This window comes from Osmerus mordax, chromosome 25, assembly GCF_038355195.1.
Source record: "Osmerus mordax isolate fOsmMor3 chromosome 25, fOsmMor3.pri, whole genome shotgun sequence".
Taxonomy (NCBI): Eukaryota; Metazoa; Chordata; class Actinopteri; order Osmeriformes; family Osmeridae; genus Osmerus; species Osmerus mordax.
The window spans coordinates 9,283,348-9,297,674 of record NC_090074.1 but is presented as its reverse complement, the minus strand read 5'-3'; the positions used below and the strand labels follow the sequence as shown (position 1 = coordinate 9,297,674).

General features: G+C 51.3%; 48 non-coding genes across 48 annotated transcripts; 31 read left to right on the top strand and 17 right to left on the bottom strand.

Moving 5' to 3' along the window:
• Nucleotides 1–110: 110 nt before the first annotated feature.
• trnay-gua (transfer RNA tyrosine (anticodon GUA)) lies at nucleotides 111–200 on the bottom strand. The gene is given in 2 exon segments: nucleotides 111–146; nucleotides 164–200. It is a non-coding gene; the product is annotated as a tRNA-Tyr (tRNA).
• Nucleotides 201–309: 109 nt separating this feature from the next.
• trnae-uuc (transfer RNA glutamic acid (anticodon UUC)) lies at nucleotides 310–381 on the top strand. Its single transcript has one exon. It is a non-coding gene; the product is annotated as a tRNA-Glu (tRNA).
• A 300-nt stretch (nucleotides 382–681) lies between these two features.
• On the top strand, nucleotides 682–753 carry trnae-cuc (transfer RNA glutamic acid (anticodon CUC)). The gene has a single exon. It is a non-coding gene; the product is annotated as a tRNA-Glu (tRNA).
• Nucleotides 754–847: 94 nt separating this feature from the next.
• Nucleotides 848–937, bottom strand: trnay-gua (transfer RNA tyrosine (anticodon GUA)). The gene is given in 2 exon segments: nucleotides 848–883; nucleotides 901–937. It is a non-coding gene; the product is annotated as a tRNA-Tyr (tRNA).
• Nucleotides 938–1,046: 109 nt separating this feature from the next.
• trnae-uuc (transfer RNA glutamic acid (anticodon UUC)) lies at nucleotides 1,047–1,118 on the top strand. The gene has a single exon. It is a non-coding gene; the product is annotated as a tRNA-Glu (tRNA).
• Nucleotides 1,119–1,462: 344 nt separating this feature from the next.
• trnak-uuu (transfer RNA lysine (anticodon UUU)) lies at nucleotides 1,463–1,535 on the bottom strand. The gene has a single exon. It is a non-coding gene; the product is annotated as a tRNA-Lys (tRNA).
• A 566-nt stretch (nucleotides 1,536–2,101) lies between these two features.
• Nucleotides 2,102–2,173, top strand: trnaw-cca (transfer RNA tryptophan (anticodon CCA)). Its single transcript has one exon. It is a non-coding gene; the product is annotated as a tRNA-Trp (tRNA).
• Nucleotides 2,174–2,508: 335 nt separating this feature from the next.
• trnan-guu (transfer RNA asparagine (anticodon GUU)) lies at nucleotides 2,509–2,582 on the top strand. The gene has a single exon. It is a non-coding gene; the product is annotated as a tRNA-Asn (tRNA).
• A 230-nt stretch (nucleotides 2,583–2,812) lies between these two features.
• On the top strand, nucleotides 2,813–2,886 carry trnat-agu (transfer RNA threonine (anticodon AGU)). Its single transcript has one exon. It is a non-coding gene; the product is annotated as a tRNA-Thr (tRNA).
• A 27-nt stretch (nucleotides 2,887–2,913) lies between these two features.
• trnae-cuc (transfer RNA glutamic acid (anticodon CUC)) lies at nucleotides 2,914–2,985 on the top strand. The gene has a single exon. It is a non-coding gene; the product is annotated as a tRNA-Glu (tRNA).
• Nucleotides 2,986–3,078: 93 nt separating this feature from the next.
• trnay-gua (transfer RNA tyrosine (anticodon GUA)) lies at nucleotides 3,079–3,168 on the bottom strand. Its single transcript is given in 2 exon segments — nucleotides 3,079–3,114; nucleotides 3,132–3,168. It is a non-coding gene; the product is annotated as a tRNA-Tyr (tRNA).
• A 282-nt stretch (nucleotides 3,169–3,450) lies between these two features.
• trnay-gua (transfer RNA tyrosine (anticodon GUA)) lies at nucleotides 3,451–3,540 on the bottom strand. The gene is given in 2 exon segments: nucleotides 3,451–3,486; nucleotides 3,504–3,540. It is a non-coding gene; the product is annotated as a tRNA-Tyr (tRNA).
• A 109-nt stretch (nucleotides 3,541–3,649) lies between these two features.
• trnae-uuc (transfer RNA glutamic acid (anticodon UUC)) lies at nucleotides 3,650–3,721 on the top strand. The gene has a single exon. It is a non-coding gene; the product is annotated as a tRNA-Glu (tRNA).
• A 300-nt stretch (nucleotides 3,722–4,021) lies between these two features.
• trnae-cuc (transfer RNA glutamic acid (anticodon CUC)) lies at nucleotides 4,022–4,093 on the top strand. Its single transcript has one exon. It is a non-coding gene; the product is annotated as a tRNA-Glu (tRNA).
• A 94-nt stretch (nucleotides 4,094–4,187) lies between these two features.
• Nucleotides 4,188–4,277, bottom strand: trnay-gua (transfer RNA tyrosine (anticodon GUA)). Its single transcript is given in 2 exon segments — nucleotides 4,188–4,223; nucleotides 4,241–4,277. It is a non-coding gene; the product is annotated as a tRNA-Tyr (tRNA).
• Nucleotides 4,278–4,386: 109 nt separating this feature from the next.
• trnae-uuc (transfer RNA glutamic acid (anticodon UUC)) lies at nucleotides 4,387–4,458 on the top strand. Its single transcript has one exon. It is a non-coding gene; the product is annotated as a tRNA-Glu (tRNA).
• A 344-nt stretch (nucleotides 4,459–4,802) lies between these two features.
• trnak-uuu (transfer RNA lysine (anticodon UUU)) lies at nucleotides 4,803–4,875 on the bottom strand. The gene has a single exon. It is a non-coding gene; the product is annotated as a tRNA-Lys (tRNA).
• Nucleotides 4,876–5,441: 566 nt separating this feature from the next.
• On the top strand, nucleotides 5,442–5,513 carry trnaw-cca (transfer RNA tryptophan (anticodon CCA)). Its single transcript has one exon. It is a non-coding gene; the product is annotated as a tRNA-Trp (tRNA).
• Nucleotides 5,514–5,848: 335 nt separating this feature from the next.
• trnan-guu (transfer RNA asparagine (anticodon GUU)) lies at nucleotides 5,849–5,922 on the top strand. Its single transcript has one exon. It is a non-coding gene; the product is annotated as a tRNA-Asn (tRNA).
• A 230-nt stretch (nucleotides 5,923–6,152) lies between these two features.
• Nucleotides 6,153–6,226, top strand: trnat-agu (transfer RNA threonine (anticodon AGU)). The gene has a single exon. It is a non-coding gene; the product is annotated as a tRNA-Thr (tRNA).
• Nucleotides 6,227–6,253: 27 nt separating this feature from the next.
• trnae-cuc (transfer RNA glutamic acid (anticodon CUC)) lies at nucleotides 6,254–6,325 on the top strand. Its single transcript has one exon. It is a non-coding gene; the product is annotated as a tRNA-Glu (tRNA).
• Nucleotides 6,326–6,418: 93 nt separating this feature from the next.
• On the bottom strand, nucleotides 6,419–6,508 carry trnay-gua (transfer RNA tyrosine (anticodon GUA)). Its single transcript is given in 2 exon segments — nucleotides 6,419–6,454; nucleotides 6,472–6,508. It is a non-coding gene; the product is annotated as a tRNA-Tyr (tRNA).
• A 109-nt stretch (nucleotides 6,509–6,617) lies between these two features.
• trnae-uuc (transfer RNA glutamic acid (anticodon UUC)) lies at nucleotides 6,618–6,689 on the top strand. The gene has a single exon. It is a non-coding gene; the product is annotated as a tRNA-Glu (tRNA).
• Nucleotides 6,690–6,989: 300 nt separating this feature from the next.
• On the top strand, nucleotides 6,990–7,061 carry trnae-cuc (transfer RNA glutamic acid (anticodon CUC)). Its single transcript has one exon. It is a non-coding gene; the product is annotated as a tRNA-Glu (tRNA).
• A 94-nt stretch (nucleotides 7,062–7,155) lies between these two features.
• Nucleotides 7,156–7,245, bottom strand: trnay-gua (transfer RNA tyrosine (anticodon GUA)). Its single transcript is given in 2 exon segments — nucleotides 7,156–7,191; nucleotides 7,209–7,245. It is a non-coding gene; the product is annotated as a tRNA-Tyr (tRNA).
• A 109-nt stretch (nucleotides 7,246–7,354) lies between these two features.
• Nucleotides 7,355–7,426, top strand: trnae-uuc (transfer RNA glutamic acid (anticodon UUC)). Its single transcript has one exon. It is a non-coding gene; the product is annotated as a tRNA-Glu (tRNA).
• Nucleotides 7,427–7,770: 344 nt separating this feature from the next.
• Nucleotides 7,771–7,843, bottom strand: trnak-uuu (transfer RNA lysine (anticodon UUU)). Its single transcript has one exon. It is a non-coding gene; the product is annotated as a tRNA-Lys (tRNA).
• A 566-nt stretch (nucleotides 7,844–8,409) lies between these two features.
• trnaw-cca (transfer RNA tryptophan (anticodon CCA)) lies at nucleotides 8,410–8,481 on the top strand. The gene has a single exon. It is a non-coding gene; the product is annotated as a tRNA-Trp (tRNA).
• Nucleotides 8,482–8,816: 335 nt separating this feature from the next.
• Nucleotides 8,817–8,890, top strand: trnan-guu (transfer RNA asparagine (anticodon GUU)). Its single transcript has one exon. It is a non-coding gene; the product is annotated as a tRNA-Asn (tRNA).
• Nucleotides 8,891–9,120: 230 nt separating this feature from the next.
• Nucleotides 9,121–9,194, top strand: trnat-agu (transfer RNA threonine (anticodon AGU)). The gene has a single exon. It is a non-coding gene; the product is annotated as a tRNA-Thr (tRNA).
• A 27-nt stretch (nucleotides 9,195–9,221) lies between these two features.
• trnae-cuc (transfer RNA glutamic acid (anticodon CUC)) lies at nucleotides 9,222–9,293 on the top strand. Its single transcript has one exon. It is a non-coding gene; the product is annotated as a tRNA-Glu (tRNA).
• Nucleotides 9,294–9,386: 93 nt separating this feature from the next.
• On the bottom strand, nucleotides 9,387–9,476 carry trnay-gua (transfer RNA tyrosine (anticodon GUA)). The gene is given in 2 exon segments: nucleotides 9,387–9,422; nucleotides 9,440–9,476. It is a non-coding gene; the product is annotated as a tRNA-Tyr (tRNA).
• A 282-nt stretch (nucleotides 9,477–9,758) lies between these two features.
• Nucleotides 9,759–9,848, bottom strand: trnay-gua (transfer RNA tyrosine (anticodon GUA)). Its single transcript is given in 2 exon segments — nucleotides 9,759–9,794; nucleotides 9,812–9,848. It is a non-coding gene; the product is annotated as a tRNA-Tyr (tRNA).
• A 109-nt stretch (nucleotides 9,849–9,957) lies between these two features.
• On the top strand, nucleotides 9,958–10,029 carry trnae-uuc (transfer RNA glutamic acid (anticodon UUC)). The gene has a single exon. It is a non-coding gene; the product is annotated as a tRNA-Glu (tRNA).
• A 300-nt stretch (nucleotides 10,030–10,329) lies between these two features.
• Nucleotides 10,330–10,401, top strand: trnae-cuc (transfer RNA glutamic acid (anticodon CUC)). Its single transcript has one exon. It is a non-coding gene; the product is annotated as a tRNA-Glu (tRNA).
• A 94-nt stretch (nucleotides 10,402–10,495) lies between these two features.
• trnay-gua (transfer RNA tyrosine (anticodon GUA)) lies at nucleotides 10,496–10,585 on the bottom strand. The gene is given in 2 exon segments: nucleotides 10,496–10,531; nucleotides 10,549–10,585. It is a non-coding gene; the product is annotated as a tRNA-Tyr (tRNA).
• A 109-nt stretch (nucleotides 10,586–10,694) lies between these two features.
• On the top strand, nucleotides 10,695–10,766 carry trnae-uuc (transfer RNA glutamic acid (anticodon UUC)). Its single transcript has one exon. It is a non-coding gene; the product is annotated as a tRNA-Glu (tRNA).
• A 300-nt stretch (nucleotides 10,767–11,066) lies between these two features.
• trnae-cuc (transfer RNA glutamic acid (anticodon CUC)) lies at nucleotides 11,067–11,138 on the top strand. Its single transcript has one exon. It is a non-coding gene; the product is annotated as a tRNA-Glu (tRNA).
• A 94-nt stretch (nucleotides 11,139–11,232) lies between these two features.
• Nucleotides 11,233–11,322, bottom strand: trnay-gua (transfer RNA tyrosine (anticodon GUA)). Its single transcript is given in 2 exon segments — nucleotides 11,233–11,268; nucleotides 11,286–11,322. It is a non-coding gene; the product is annotated as a tRNA-Tyr (tRNA).
• A 109-nt stretch (nucleotides 11,323–11,431) lies between these two features.
• Nucleotides 11,432–11,503, top strand: trnae-uuc (transfer RNA glutamic acid (anticodon UUC)). Its single transcript has one exon. It is a non-coding gene; the product is annotated as a tRNA-Glu (tRNA).
• Nucleotides 11,504–11,847: 344 nt separating this feature from the next.
• Nucleotides 11,848–11,920, bottom strand: trnak-uuu (transfer RNA lysine (anticodon UUU)). Its single transcript has one exon. It is a non-coding gene; the product is annotated as a tRNA-Lys (tRNA).
• A 566-nt stretch (nucleotides 11,921–12,486) lies between these two features.
• On the top strand, nucleotides 12,487–12,558 carry trnaw-cca (transfer RNA tryptophan (anticodon CCA)). The gene has a single exon. It is a non-coding gene; the product is annotated as a tRNA-Trp (tRNA).
• A 335-nt stretch (nucleotides 12,559–12,893) lies between these two features.
• trnan-guu (transfer RNA asparagine (anticodon GUU)) lies at nucleotides 12,894–12,967 on the top strand. Its single transcript has one exon. It is a non-coding gene; the product is annotated as a tRNA-Asn (tRNA).
• A 230-nt stretch (nucleotides 12,968–13,197) lies between these two features.
• On the top strand, nucleotides 13,198–13,271 carry trnat-agu (transfer RNA threonine (anticodon AGU)). Its single transcript has one exon. It is a non-coding gene; the product is annotated as a tRNA-Thr (tRNA).
• A 27-nt stretch (nucleotides 13,272–13,298) lies between these two features.
• On the top strand, nucleotides 13,299–13,370 carry trnae-cuc (transfer RNA glutamic acid (anticodon CUC)). Its single transcript has one exon. It is a non-coding gene; the product is annotated as a tRNA-Glu (tRNA).
• Nucleotides 13,371–13,463: 93 nt separating this feature from the next.
• On the bottom strand, nucleotides 13,464–13,553 carry trnay-gua (transfer RNA tyrosine (anticodon GUA)). The gene is given in 2 exon segments: nucleotides 13,464–13,499; nucleotides 13,517–13,553. It is a non-coding gene; the product is annotated as a tRNA-Tyr (tRNA).
• A 282-nt stretch (nucleotides 13,554–13,835) lies between these two features.
• trnay-gua (transfer RNA tyrosine (anticodon GUA)) lies at nucleotides 13,836–13,925 on the bottom strand. The gene is given in 2 exon segments: nucleotides 13,836–13,871; nucleotides 13,889–13,925. It is a non-coding gene; the product is annotated as a tRNA-Tyr (tRNA).
• A 109-nt stretch (nucleotides 13,926–14,034) lies between these two features.
• On the top strand, nucleotides 14,035–14,106 carry trnae-uuc (transfer RNA glutamic acid (anticodon UUC)). The gene has a single exon. It is a non-coding gene; the product is annotated as a tRNA-Glu (tRNA).
• Nucleotides 14,107–14,327: the final 221 nt, after the last annotated feature.

Here is a 14,327-nt window from a genome sequence, read left to right as displayed (position 1 = left end):
GTCAGGGAAACCTGTTTTGAGATCTCTCTTAAAATGGGGGTCTCCCTTCTGTGAGAGCAGCCTTGTTGCATTGTCGCCAGAGAGGCCACATTTTTAGGCCAAAACATTCCTCCTTCGAGCCGGATTTGAACCAGCGACCTAAGGATTTCTAACCGCTTTTGACCTACAGTCCTCCGCTCTACCAACTGAGCTATCGAAGGGTGAGGGAGTGGGAGGTTTTATTTGCGAGGAAGGCATGCAATCTCCCATCCTCCAGTTCAGACACGCAAGAAAAAAAGCCCTTGCTGAGGCAATCCTCTTTTAAAAGTCTCCCTGGTGGTCTAGTGGCTAGGATTCGGCGCTTTCACCGCCGCGGCCCGGGTTCGATTCCCGGTCAGGGAACTTAAGGGTCAGTTGAAATCTCTGCCTTTGACTCGCTTAGTTTTGCAACTCGGTCCTCATCTTCAGGTGGCTGAGGGGTGAGGGAATCGGAGGGAATCGGACTAGTAATCAGAAGGTTGCTGGTTCGATCCCTGGCTCTGCCGAATGACGTTGTGTCCTTGGGCAAGGCACTTCACCCTACTTGCCTCGGGGGGAATGTCCCTGTACTTACTGTAAGTCGCTCTGGATAAGAGCGTCTGCTAAATGACTAAATGTAAATGTAAAATGTATCTTTGACAGCGAGCAGAGGAAGCCAAGCTCTCCCTGGTGGTCTAGTGGCTAGGATTCGGCGCTCTCACCGCCGCGGCCCGGGTTCGATTCCCGGTCAGGGAAACCTGTTTTGAGACCTCTCTTAAAATGGGGGGTCTCCCTGCTGTGAGAGCTGCATTGTCGCCAGATAGGCCACATTTTTAGGCCAAAACATCCCTCCTTCGAGCCGGATTTGAACCAGCGACCTAAGGATTTCTAACCGCTTTTGACCTACAGTCCTCCGCTCTACCAACTGAGCTATCGAAGGGTGAGCGAGTGGGGGGTTTTATTTGCGAGGAAGGCATGCAATCTCCCATCCTCCAGTTCAGACACGCAAGAAAAAAAGCCCTTGCTGAGGCAATCCTCTTTTAAGAGTCTCCCTGGTGGTCTAGTGGCTAGGATTCGGCGCTTTCACCGCCGCGGCCCGGGTTCGATTCCCGGTCAGGGAACCTAAGGGTCAGTTGAAATCTCTGCCTTTGACTCGCTTAGTTTTGCAACTTGGTCCTCATCTTCAGGTGTCAGAACATTCAGGGTTCGATTCCCGGTCAGGGAACTTAAGTGTCAGCGGAAATCTTTGTGACAGCTGGCTTTTTGCATTCTTTGTCTCAAAGTAAGGCGTGCAACAGAGACAAGGGTTGCTGCGTGCCATAAGTCACGCTGTGTAGTTTGAACACACAGCTCACGCAGGGACTTGAACGCTGGACCCTCAGATTAAAAGCTTCCATTGTTTCCTCAAAGTGAGGTATATAAGAGAGACAATGGCAGGCCGCTCCGACAAGGTTTGAACACACGCCGCCCGAACAGGGACTTGAACCCTGGACCCTCAGATTAAAAGTCTGATGCTCTGCCGACTGAGCTATACAGGCTCTGGAAGCACAGAAAACTCAGAGTATTTTGTGGAACTTCCGCATGTAAATCTCCTCGCCCACACAAACCCTTAAGGAACGTATGGCGAATCCCTGGCAAGTGTAGCGGGGTTTGCTCGTTGAAGAATAGAAATACTTTGCCAATCGTCAACATTAGTGAGCACGCACCCGTCAAAATGTCTTTGACAATGAATTTGTTCATGTAAGGTCAATATGGATCGTATGAACGAGTTTGATTTTGAACTTGTTATGAGATTGGTTTCAAGGAACAGCTGCAGGGGTCACGAGACTGTCTCGTGACCCCTGCAGCTGTCTCTAGTCTGCGTGATCTCAGCCAGGTTGCAATTAGAATTGCGTTTTTGGGGACTTCTTCTGTGGAATCGTTCAGGCAGTGTTGCACAGGCACTAAAGTAATCTTGTTGAATCCCAGGAGAAGCTTGGCGACGTCCATTGGGACGTCAATCCTGATGGCGTTCACGCCATAGTTGGTACTCTCAGCGCACTTTGCGGCACAGCGTTTGCACATCAGAGTCCACGTCCGAGTGTTGCCTCCTTACATGCACACAGGCCTCGTGGCGCAACGGTAGCGCGTCTGACTCCAGATCAGAAGGTTGTGTGTTCAAATCACGTCGGGGTCAGCGGTCATTATGGGTGGCCCTCCATTGGGAAAAAAAATTCTTAATTGCGGACGCTGTGAGAGCTCACTCTTTTACAGAACTGGCAAAATCAAGCTCTGATTGCTTCCTCAAAGTGAGTCATGCCATCACTTCTAGGCAGGGCAAAGAAAAGCCATTCAAAGGTTGTGGGTTTGAGTCCCACCAGAGTCGTTGTCTTTGTTTCCCAAACTCCCGTTGACAGATCACAGGAAGAGTTATTACTATGGCCGCTCCTCCTCCTCTTCTTCATGGGGAGTTTTGGCAAACGTCTCCCAGCGTTTCCTTCCATTTTTCATTCATGGTTCTGCGGAGACAGGGTCTCTGTGGCGCAATTGGTTAGCGCGTTCGGCTGTTAACCGAAAGGATGGTGGTTCGAGCCCACCCAGGGACGAGTGTTTTCTTGTTTACTTCTGTTGTGGGTCCTGCCTGTGTGACAATGAGCTATACCGCCATCAGAGTCGAAGAAGCTGGAAAATCTCTTCATTCTGGTGCCTTGAGAGGCTTTGCTGCATGCTGGGCATAACCTTCGGAGGTGTCTTTCAAAGACGCTGTAGACCCCAGCTCAAAGCACCTACCCAAAGAGAACACAGCAGCCTGAGCCCGTCGTGGAGCATTAAGCAAGGCGCCGTGGCTTAGTTGGTCAAAGCGCCTGTCTAGTAAACAGGAGATCCTGAGTTCAAATCTCAGCGGTGCCTTTTTTGGCCCAAGAGGAAGCCAAGCTCTCCCTGGTGGTCTAGTGGCTAGGATTCGGCGCTCTCACCGCCGCGGCCCGGGTTCGATTCCCGGTCAGGGAAACCTGTTTTGAGACCTCTCTTAAAATGGGGGTGTCCCTGCTGTGAGAGCTGCATTGACGCCAGATAGGCCACATTTTTAGGCCAAAACATCCCTCCTTCGAGCCGGATTTGAACCAGCGACCTAAGGATTTCTAACCGCTTTTGACCTACAGTCCTCCGCTCTACCAACTGAGCTATCGAAGGGTGAGCGAGTAGGAGGTTTTATTTGCGAGGAAGGCATGCAATCTCCCATCCTCCAGTTCAGACACGCAAGAAAAAAAGCCCTTGCTGAGGCAATCCTCTTTTAAGAGTCTCCCTGGTGGTCTAGTGGCTAGGATTCGGCGCTCTCACCGCCGCGGCCCGGGTTCGATTCCTGGTCAGGGAAACCTGTTTTGAGATCTCTCTTAAAATGGGGGTCTCCCTTCTGTGAGAGCAGCCTTGTTGCATTGTCGCCAGAGAGGCCACATTTTTAGGCCAAAACATTCCTCCTTCGAGCCGGATTTGAACCAGCGACCTAAGGATTTCTAACCGCTTTTGACCTACAGTCCTCCGCTCTACCAACTGAGCTATCGAAGGGTGAGGGAGTGGGAGGTTTTATTTGCGAGGAAGGCATGCAATCTCCCATCCTCCAGTTCAGACACGCAAGAAAAAAAGCCCTTGCTGAGGCAATCCTCTTTTAAAAGTCTCCCTGGTGGTCTAGTGGCTAGGATTCGGCGCTTTCACCGCCGCGGCCCGGGTTCGATTCCCGGTCAGGGAACTTAAGGGTCAGTTGAAATCTCTGCCTTTGACTCGCTTAGTTTTGCAACTTGGTCCTCATCTTCAGGTGGCTGAGGGGTGAGGGAATCGGAGGGAATCGGACTAGTAATCAGAAGGTTGCTGGTTCGATCCCTGGCTCTGCCGAATGACGTTGTGTCCTTGGGCAAGGCACTTCACCCTACTTGCCTCGGGGGGAATGTCCCTGTACTTACTGTAAGTCGCTCTGGATAAGAGCGTCTGCTAAATGACTAAATGTAAATGTAAAATGTATCTTTGACAGCGAGCAGAGGAAGCCAAGCTCTCCCTGGTGGTCTAGTGGCTAGGATTCGGCGCTCTCACCGCCGCGGCCCGGGTTCGATTCCCGGTCAGGGAAACCTGTTTTGAGACCTCTCTTAAAATGGGGGGTCTCCCTGCTGTGAGAGCTGCATTGTCGCCAGATAGGCCACATTTTTAGGCCAAAACATCCCTCCTTCGAGCCGGATTTGAACCAGCGACCTAAGGATTTCTAACCGCTTTTGACCTACAGTCCTCCGCTCTACCAACTGAGCTATCGAAGGGTGAGCGAGTGGGGGGTTTTATTTGCGAGGAAGGCATGCAATCTCCCATCCTCCAGTTCAGACACGCAAGAAAAAAAGCCCTTGCTGAGGCAATCCTCTTTTAAGAGTCTCCCTGGTGGTCTAGTGGCTAGGATTCGGCGCTTTCACCGCCGCGGCCCGGGTTCGATTCCCGGTCAGGGAACCTAAGGGTCAGTTGAAATCTCTGCCTTTGACTCGCTTAGTTTTGCAACTTGGTCCTCATCTTCAGGTGTCAGAACATTCAGGGTTCGATTCCCGGTCAGGGAACTTAAGTGTCAGCGGAAATCTTTGTGACAGCTGGCTTTTTGCATTCTTTGTCTCAAAGTAAGGCGTGCAACAGAGACAAGGGTTGCTGCGTGCCATAAGTCACGCTGTGTAGTTTGAACACACAGCTCACGCAGGGACTTGAACGCTGGACCCTCAGATTAAAAGCTTCCATTGTTTCCTCAAAGTGAGGTATATAAGAGAGACAATGGCAGGCCGCTCCGACAAGGTTTGAACACACGCCGCCCGAACAGGGACTTGAACCCTGGACCCTCAGATTAAAAGTCTGATGCTCTGCCGACTGAGCTATACAGGCTCTGGAAGCACAGAAAACTCAGAGTATTTTGTGGAACTTCCGCATGTAAATCTCCTCGCCCACACAAACCCTTAAGGAACGTATGGCGAATCCCTGGCAAGTGTAGCGGGGTTTGCTCGTTGAAGAATAGAAATACTTTGCCAATCGTCAACATTAGTGAGCACGCACCCGTCAAAATGTCTTTGACAATGAATTTGTTCATGTAAGGTCAATATGGATCGTATGAACGAGTTTGATTTTGAACTTGTTATGAGATTGGTTTCAAGGAACAGCTGCAGGGGTCACGAGACTGTCTCGTGACCCCTGCAGCTGTCTCTAGTCTGCGTGATCTCAGCCAGGTTGCAATTAGAATTGCGTTTTTGGGGACTTCTTCTGTGGAATCGTTCAGGCAGTGTTGCACAGGCACTAAAGTAATCTTGTTGAATCCCAGGAGAAGCTTGGCGACGTCCATTGGGACGTCAATCCTGATGGCGTTCACGCCATAGTTGGTACTCTCAGCGCACTTTGCGGCACAGCGTTTGCACATCAGAGTCCACGTCCGAGTGTTGCCTCCTTACATGCACACAGGCCTCGTGGCGCAACGGTAGCGCGTCTGACTCCAGATCAGAAGGTTGTGTGTTCAAATCACGTCGGGGTCAGCGGTCATTATGGGTGGCCCTCCATTGGGAAAAAAAATTCTTAATTGCGGACGCTGTGAGAGCTCACTCTTTTACAGAACTGGCAAAATCAAGCTCTGATTGCTTCCTCAAAGTGAGTCATGCCATCACTTCTAGGCAGGGCAAAGAAAAGCCATTCAAAGGTTGTGGGTTTGAGTCCCACCAGAGTCGTTGTCTTTGTTTCCCAAACTCCCGTTGACAGATCACAGGAAGAGTTATTACTATGGCCGCTCCTCCTCCTCTTCTTCATGGGGAGTTTTGGCAAACGTCTCCCAGCGTTTCCTTCCATTTTTCATTCATGGTTCTGCGGAGACAGGGTCTCTGTGGCGCAATTGGTTAGCGCGTTCGGCTGTTAACCGAAAGGATGGTGGTTCGAGCCCACCCAGGGACGAGTGTTTTCTTGTTTACTTCTGTTGTGGGTCCTGCCTGTGTGACAATGAGCTATACCGCCATCAGAGTCGAAGAAGCTGGAAAATCTCTTCATTCTGGTGCCTTGAGAGGCTTTGCTGCATGCTGGGCATAACCTTCGGAGGTGTCTTTCAAAGACGCTGTAGACCCCAGCTCAAAGCACCTACCCAAAGAGAACACAGCAGCCTGAGCCCGTCATGGAGCATTAAGCAAGGCGCCGTGGCTTAGTTGGTCAAAGCGCCTGTCTAGTAAACAGGAGATCCTGAGTTCAAATCTCAGCGGTGCCTTTTTTGGCCCAAGAGGAAGCCAAGCTCTCCCTGGTGGTCTAGTGGCTAGGATTCGGCGCTCTCACCGCCGCGGCCCGGGTTCGATTCCCGGTCAGGGAAACCTGTTTTGAGACCTCTCTTAAAATGGGGGTGTCCCTGCTGTGAGAGCTGCATTGACGCCAGATAGGCCACATTTTTAGGCCAAAACATCCCTCCTTCGAGCCGGATTTGAACCAGCGACCTAAGGATTTCTAACCGCTTTTGACCTACAGTCCTCCGCTCTACCAACTGAGCTATCGAAGGGTGAGCGAGTAGGAGGTTTTATTTGCGAGGAAGGCATGCAATCTCCCATCCTCCAGTTCAGACACGCAAGAAAAAAAGCCCTTGCTGAGGCAATCCTCTTTTAAAAGTCTCCCTGGTGGTCTAGTGGCTAGGATTCGGCGCTTTCACCGCCGCGGCCCGGGTTCGATTCCCGGTCAGGGAACTTAAGGGTCAGTTGAAATCTCTGCCTTTGACTCGCTTAGTTTTGCAACTCGGTCCTCATCTTCAGGTGGCTGAGGGGTGAGGGAATCGGAGGGAATCGGACTAGTAATCAGAAGGTTGCTGGTTCGATCCCTGGCTCTGCCGAATGACGTTGTGTCCTTGGGCAAGGCACTTCACCCTACTTGCCTCGGGGGGAATGTCCCTGTACTTACTGTAAGTCGCTCTGGATAAGAGCGTCTGCTAAATGACTAAATGTAAATGTAAAATGTATCTTTGACAGCGAGCAGAGGAAGCCAAGCTCTCCCTGGTGGTCTAGTGGCTAGGATTCGGCGCTCTCACCGCCGCGGCCCGGGTTCGATTCCCGGTCAGGGAAACCTGTTTTGAGACCTCTCTTAAAATGGGGGGTCTCCCTGCTGTGAGAGCTGCATTGTCGCCAGATAGGCCACATTTTTAGGCCAAAACATCCCTCCTTCGAGCCGGATTTGAACCAGCGACCTAAGGATTTCTAACCGCTTTTGACCTACAGTCCTCCGCTCTACCAACTGAGCTATCGAAGGGTGAGCGAGTGGGGGGTTTTATTTGCGAGGAAGGCATGCAATCTCCCATCCTCCAGTTCAGACACGCAAGAAAAAAAGCCCTTGCTGAGGCAATCCTCTTTTAAGAGTCTCCCTGGTGGTCTAGTGGCTAGGATTCGGCGCTTTCACCGCCGCGGCCCGGGTTCGATTCCCGGTCAGGGAACCTAAGGGTCAGTTGAAATCTCTGCCTTTGACTCGCTTAGTTTTGCAACTTGGTCCTCATCTTCAGGTGTCAGAACATTCAGGGTTCGATTCCCGGTCAGGGAACTTAAGTGTCAGCGGAAATCTTTGTGACAGCTGGCTTTTTGCATTCTTTGTCTCAAAGTAAGGCGTGCAACAGAGACAAGGGTTGCTGCGTGCCATAAGTCACGCTGTGTAGTTTGAACACACAGCTCACGCAGGGACTTGAACGCTGGACCCTCAGATTAAAAGCTTCCATTGTTTCCTCAAAGTGAGGTATATAAGAGAGACAATGGCAGGCCGCTCCGACAAGGTTTGAACACACGCCGCCCGAACAGGGACTTGAACCCTGGACCCTCAGATTAAAAGTCTGATGCTCTGCCGACTGAGCTATACAGGCTCTGGAAGCACAGAAAACTCAGAGTATTTTGTGGAACTTCCGCATGTAAATCTCCTCGCCCACACAAACCCTTAAGGAACGTATGGCGAATCCCTGGCAAGTGTAGCGGGGTTTGCTCGTTGAAGAATAGAAATACTTTGCCAATCGTCAACATTAGTGAGCACGCACCCGTCAAAATGTCTTTGACAATGAATTTGTTCATGTAAGGTCAATATGGATCGTATGAACGAGTTTGATTTTGAACTTGTTATGAGATTGGTTTCAAGGAACAGCTGCAGGGGTCACGAGACTGTCTCGTGACCCCTGCAGCTGTCTCTAGTCTGCGTGATCTCAGCCAGGTTGCAATTAGAATTGCGTTTTTGGGGACTTCTTCTGTGGAATCGTTCAGGCAGTGTTGCACAGGCACTAAAGTAATCTTGTTGAATCCCAGGAGAAGCTTGGCGACGTCCATTGGGACGTCAATCCTGATGGCGTTCACGCCATAGTTGGTACTCTCAGCGCACTTTGCGGCACAGCGTTTGCACATCAGAGTCCACGTCCGAGTGTTGCCTCCTTACATGCACACAGGCCTCGTGGCGCAACGGTAGCGCGTCTGACTCCAGATCAGAAGGTTGTGTGTTCAAATCACGTCGGGGTCAGCGGTCATTATGGGTGGCCCTCCATTGGGAAAAAAAATTCTTAATTGCGGACGCTGTGAGAGCTCACTCTTTTACAGAACTGGCAAAATCAAGCTCTGATTGCTTCCTCAAAGTGAGTCATGCCATCACTTCTAGGCAGGGCAAAGAAAAGCCATTCAAAGGTTGTGGGTTTGAGTCCCACCAGAGTCGTTGTCTTTGTTTCCCAAACTCCCGTTGACAGATCACAGGAAGAGTTATTACTATGGCCGCTCCTCCTCCTCTTCTTCATGGGGAGTTTTGGCAAACGTCTCCCAGCGTTTCCTTCCATTTTTCATTCATGGTTCTGCGGAGACAGGGTCTCTGTGGCGCAATTGGTTAGCGCGTTCGGCTGTTAACCGAAAGGATGGTGGTTCGAGCCCACCCAGGGACGAGTGTTTTCTTGTTTACTTCTGTTGTGGGTCCTGCCTGTGTGACAATGAGCTATACCGCCATCAGAGTCGAAGAAGCTGGAAAATCTCTTCATTCTGGTGCCTTGAGAGGCTTTGCTGCATGCTGGGCATAACCTTCGGAGGTGTCTTTCAAAGACGCTGTAGACCCCAGCTCAAAGCACCTACCCAAAGAGAACACAGCAGCCTGAGCCCGTCATGGAGCATTAAGCAAGGCGCCGTGGCTTAGTTGGTCAAAGCGCCTGTCTAGTAAACAGGAGATCCTGAGTTCAAATCTCAGCGGTGCCTTTTTTGGCCCAAGAGGAAGCCAAGCTCTCCCTGGTGGTCTAGTGGCTAGGATTCGGCGCTCTCACCGCCGCGGCCCGGGTTCGATTCCCGGTCAGGGAAACCTGTTTTGAGACCTCTCTTAAAATGGGGGTGTCCCTGCTGTGAGAGCTGCATTGACGCCAGATAGGCCACATTTTTAGGCCAAAACATCCCTCCTTCGAGCCGGATTTGAACCAGCGACCTAAGGATTTCTAACCGCTTTTGACCTACAGTCCTCCGCTCTACCAACTGAGCTATCGAAGGGTGAGCGAGTACGAGGTTTTATTTGCGAGGAAGGCATGCAATCTCCCATCCTCCAGTTCAGACACGCAAGAAAAAAAGCCCTTGCTGAGGCAATCCTCTTTTAAGAGTCTCCCTGGTGGTCTAGTGGCTAGGATTCGGCGCTCTCACCGCCGCGGCCCGGGTTCGATTCCTGGTCAGGGAAACCTGTTTTGAGATCTCTCTTAAAATGGGGGTCTCCCTTCTGTGAGAGCAGCCTTGTTGCATTGTCGCCAGAGAGGCCACATTTTTAGGCCAAAACATTCCTCCTTCGAGCCGGATTTGAACCAGCGACCTAAGGATTTCTAACCGCTTTTGACCTACAGTCCTCCGCTCTACCAACTGAGCTATCGAAGGGTGAGGGAGTGGGAGGTTTTATTTGCGAGGAAGGCATGCAATCTCCCATCCTCCAGTTCAGACACGCAAGAAAAAAAGCCCTTGCTGAGGCAATCCTCTTTTAAAAGTCTCCCTGGTGGTCTAGTGGCTAGGATTCGGCGCTTTCACCGCCGCGGCCCGGGTTCGATTCCCGGTCAGGGAACTTAAGGGTCAGTTGAAATCTCTGCCTTTGACTCGCTTAGTTTTGCAACTCGGTCCTCATCTTCAGGTGGCTGAGGGGTGAGGGAATCGGAGGGAATCGGACTAGTAATCAGAAGGTTGCTGGTTCGATCCCTGGCTCTGCCGAATGACGTTGTGTCCTTGGGCAAGGCACTTCACCCTACTTGCCTCGGGGGGAATGTCCCTGTACTTACTGTAAGTCGCTCTGGATAAGAGCGTCTGCTAAATGACTAAATGTAAATGTAAAATGTATCTTTGACAGCGAGCAGAGGAAGCCAAGCTCTCCCTGGTGGTCTAGTGGCTAGGATTCGGCGCTCTCACCGCCGCGGCCCGGGTTCGATTCCCGGTCAGGGAAACCTGTTTTGAGACCTCTCTTAAAATGGGGGGTCTCCCTGCTGTGAGAGCTGCATTGTCGCCAGATAGGCCACATTTTTAGGCCAAAACATTCCTCCTTCGAGCCGGATTTGAACCAGCGACCTAAGGATTTCTAACCGCTTTTGACCTACAGTCCTCCGCTCTACCAACTGAGCTATCGAAGGGTGAGGGAGTGGGAGGTTTTATTTGCGAGGAAGGCATGCAATCTCCCATCCTCCAGTTCAGACACGCAAGAAAAAAAGCCCTTGCTGAGGCAATCCACTTTTAAAAGTCTCCCTGGTGGTCTAGTGGCTAGGATTCGGCGCTTTCACCGCCGCGGCCCGGGTTCGATTCCCGGTCAGGGAACCTAAGGGTCAGTTGAAATCTCTGCCTTTGACTCGCTTAGTTTTGCAACTTGGTCCTCATCTTCAGGTGGCTGAGGGGTGAGGGAATCGGAGGGAATCGGACTAGTAATCAGAAGGTTGCTGGTTCGATCCCTGGCTCTGCCGAATGACGTTGTGTCCTTGGGCAAGGCACTTCACCCTACTTGCCTCGGGGGGAATGTCCCTGTACTTACTGTAAGTCGCTCTGGATAAGAGCGTCTGCTAAATGACTAAATGTAAATGTAAAATGTATCTTTGACAGCGAGCAGAGGAAGCCAAGCTCTCCCTGGTGGTCTAGTGGCTAGGATTCGGCGCTCTCACCGCCGCGGCCCGGGTTCGATTCCCGGTCAGGGAAACCTGTTTTGAGACCTCTCTTAAAATGGGGGGTCTCCCTGCTGTGAGAGCTGCATTGTCGCCAGATAGGCCACATTTTTAGGCCAAAACATCCCTCCTTCGAGCCGGATTTGAACCAGCGACCTAAGGATTTCTAACCGCTTTTGACCTACAGTCCTCCGCTCTACCAACTGAGCTATCGAAGGGTGAGCGAGTGGGGGGTTTTATTTGCGAGGAAGGCATGCAATCTCCCATCCTCCAGTTCAGACACGCAAGAAAAAAGGCCCTTGCTGAGGCAATCCTCTTTTAAGAGTCTCCCTGGTGGTCTAGTGGCTAGGATTCGGCGCTTTCACCGCCGCGGCCCGGGTTCGATTCCCGGTCAGGGAACCTAAGGGTCAGTTGAAATCTCTGCCTTTGACTCGCTTAGTTTTGCAACTTGGTCCTCATCTTCAGGTGTCAGAACATTCAGGGTTCGATTCCCGGTCAGGGAACTTAAGTGTCAGCGGAAATCTTTGTGACAGCTGGCTTTTTGCATTCTTTGTCTCAAAGTAAGGCGTGCAACAGAGACAAGGGTTGCTGCGTGCCATAAGTCACGCTGTGTAGTTTGAACACACAGCTCACGCAGGGACTTGAACGCTGGACCCTCAGATTAAAAGCTTCCATTGTTTCCTCAAAGTGAGGTATATAAGAGAGACAGTGGCAGGCCGCTCCGACAAGGTTTGAACACACGCCGCCCGAACAGGGACTTGAACCCTGGACCCTCAGATTAAAAGTCTGATGCTCTGCCGACTGAGCTATACAGGCTCTGGAAGCACAGAAAACTCAGAGTATTTTGTGGAACTTCCGCATGTAAATCTCCTCGCCCACACAAACCCTTAAGGAACGTATGGCGAATCCCTGGCAAGTGTAGCGGGGTTTGCTCGTTGAAGAATAGAAATACTTTGCCAATCGTCAACATTAGTGAGCACGCACCCGTCAAAATGTCTTTGACAATGAATTTGTTCATGTAAGGTCAATATGGATCGTATGAACGAGTTTGATTTTGAACTTGTTATGAGATTGGTTTCAAGGAACAGCTGCAGGGGTCACGAGACTGTCTCGTGACCCCTGCAGCTGTCTCTAGTCTGCGTGATCTCAGCCAGGTTGCAATTAGAATTGCGTTTTTGGGGACTTCTTCTGTGGAATCGTTCAGGCAGTGTTGCACAGGCACTAAAGTAATCTTGTTGAATCCCAGGAGAAGCTTGGCGACGTCCATTGGGACGTCAATCCTGATGGCGTTCACGCCATAGTTGGTACTCTCAGCGCACTTTGCGGCACAGCGTTTGCACATCAGAGTCCACGTCCGAGTGTTGCCTCCTTACATGCACACAGGCCTCGTGGCGCAACGGTAGCGCGTCTGACTCCAGATCAGAAGGTTGTGTGTTCAAATCACGTCGGGGTCAGCGGTCATTATGGGTGGCCCTCCATTGGGAAAAAAAATTCTTAATTGCGGACGCTGTGAGAGCTCACTCTTTTACAGAACTGGCAAAATCAAGCTCTGATTGCTTCCTCAAAGTGAGTCATGCCATCACTTCTAGGCAGGGCAAAGAAAAGCCATTCAAAGGTTGTGGGTTTGAGTCCCACCAGAGTCGTTGTCTTTGTTTCCCAAACTCCCGTTGACAGATCACAGGAAGAGTTATTACTATGGCCGCTCCTCCTCCTCTTCTTCATGGGGAGTTTTGGCAAACGTCTCCCAGCGTTTCCTTCCATTTTTCATTCATGGTTCTGCGGAGACAGGGTCTCTGTGGCGCAATTGGTTAGCGCGTTCGGCTGTTAACCGAAAGGATGGTGGTTCGAGCCCACCCAGGGACGAGTGTTTTCTTGTTTACTTCTGTTGTGGGTCCTGCCTGTGTGACAATGAGCTATACCGCCATCAGAGTCGAAGAAGCTGGAAAATCTCTTCATTCTGGTGCCTTGAGAGGCTTTGCTGCATGCTGGGCATAACCTTCGGAGGTGTCTTTCAAAGACGCTGTAGACCCCAGCTCAAAGCACCTACCCAAAGAGAACACAGCAGCCTGAGCCCGTCGTGGAGCATTAAGCAAGGCGCCGTGGCTTAGTTGGTCAAAGCGCCTGTCTAGTAAACAGGAGATCCTGAGTTCAAATCTCAGCGGTGCCTTTTTTGGCCCAAGAGGAAGCCAAGCTCTCCCTGGTGGTCTAGTGGCTAGGATTCGGCGCTCTCACCGCCGCGGCCCGGGTTCGATTCCCGGTCAGGGAAACCTGTTTTGAGACCTCTCTTAAAATGGGGGTGTCCCTGCTGTGAGAGCTGCATTGACGCCAGATAGGCCACATTTTTAGGCCAAAACATCCCTCCTTCGAGCCGGATTTGAACCAGCGACCTAAGGATTTCTAACCGCTTTTGACCTACAGTCCTCCGCTCTACCAACTGAGCTATCGAAGGGTGAGCGAGTAGGAGGTTTTATTTGCGAGGAAGGCATGCAATCTCCCATCCTCCAGTTCAGACACGCAAGAAAAAAAGCCCTTGCTGAGGCAATCCTCTTTTAAGAGTCTCCCTGGTGGTCTAGTGGCTAGGATTCGGCGCTCTCACCGCCGCGGCCCGGGTTCGATTCCTGGTCAGGGAAACCTGTTTTGAGATCTCTCTTAAAATGGGGGTCTCCCTTCTGTGAGAGCAGCCTTGTTGCATTGTCGCCAGAGAGGCCACATTTTTAGGCCAAAACATTCCTCCTTCGAGCCGGATTTGAACCAGCGGCCTAAGGATTTCTAACCGCTTTTGACCTACAGTCCTCCGCTCTACCAACTGAGCTATCGAAGGGTGAGGGAGTGGGAGGTTTTATTTGCGAGGAAGGCATGCAATCTCCCATCCTCCAGTTCAGACACGCAAGAAAAAAAGCCCTTGCTGAGGCAATCCTCTTTTAAAAGTCTCCCTGGTGGTCTAGTGGCTAGGATTCGGCGCTTTCACCGCCGCGGCCCGGGTTCGATTCCCGGTCAGGGAACTTAAGGGTCAGTTGAAATCTCTGCCTTTGACTCGCTTAGTTTTGCAACTCGGTCCTCATCTTCAGGTGGCTGAGGGGTGAGGGAATCGGAGGGAATCGGACTAGTAATCAGAAGGTTGCTGGTTCGATCCCTGGCTCTGCCGAATGACGTTGTGTCCTTGGGCAAGGCACTTCACCCTACTTGCCTCGGGGGGAATGTCCCTGTACTTACTGTAAGTCGC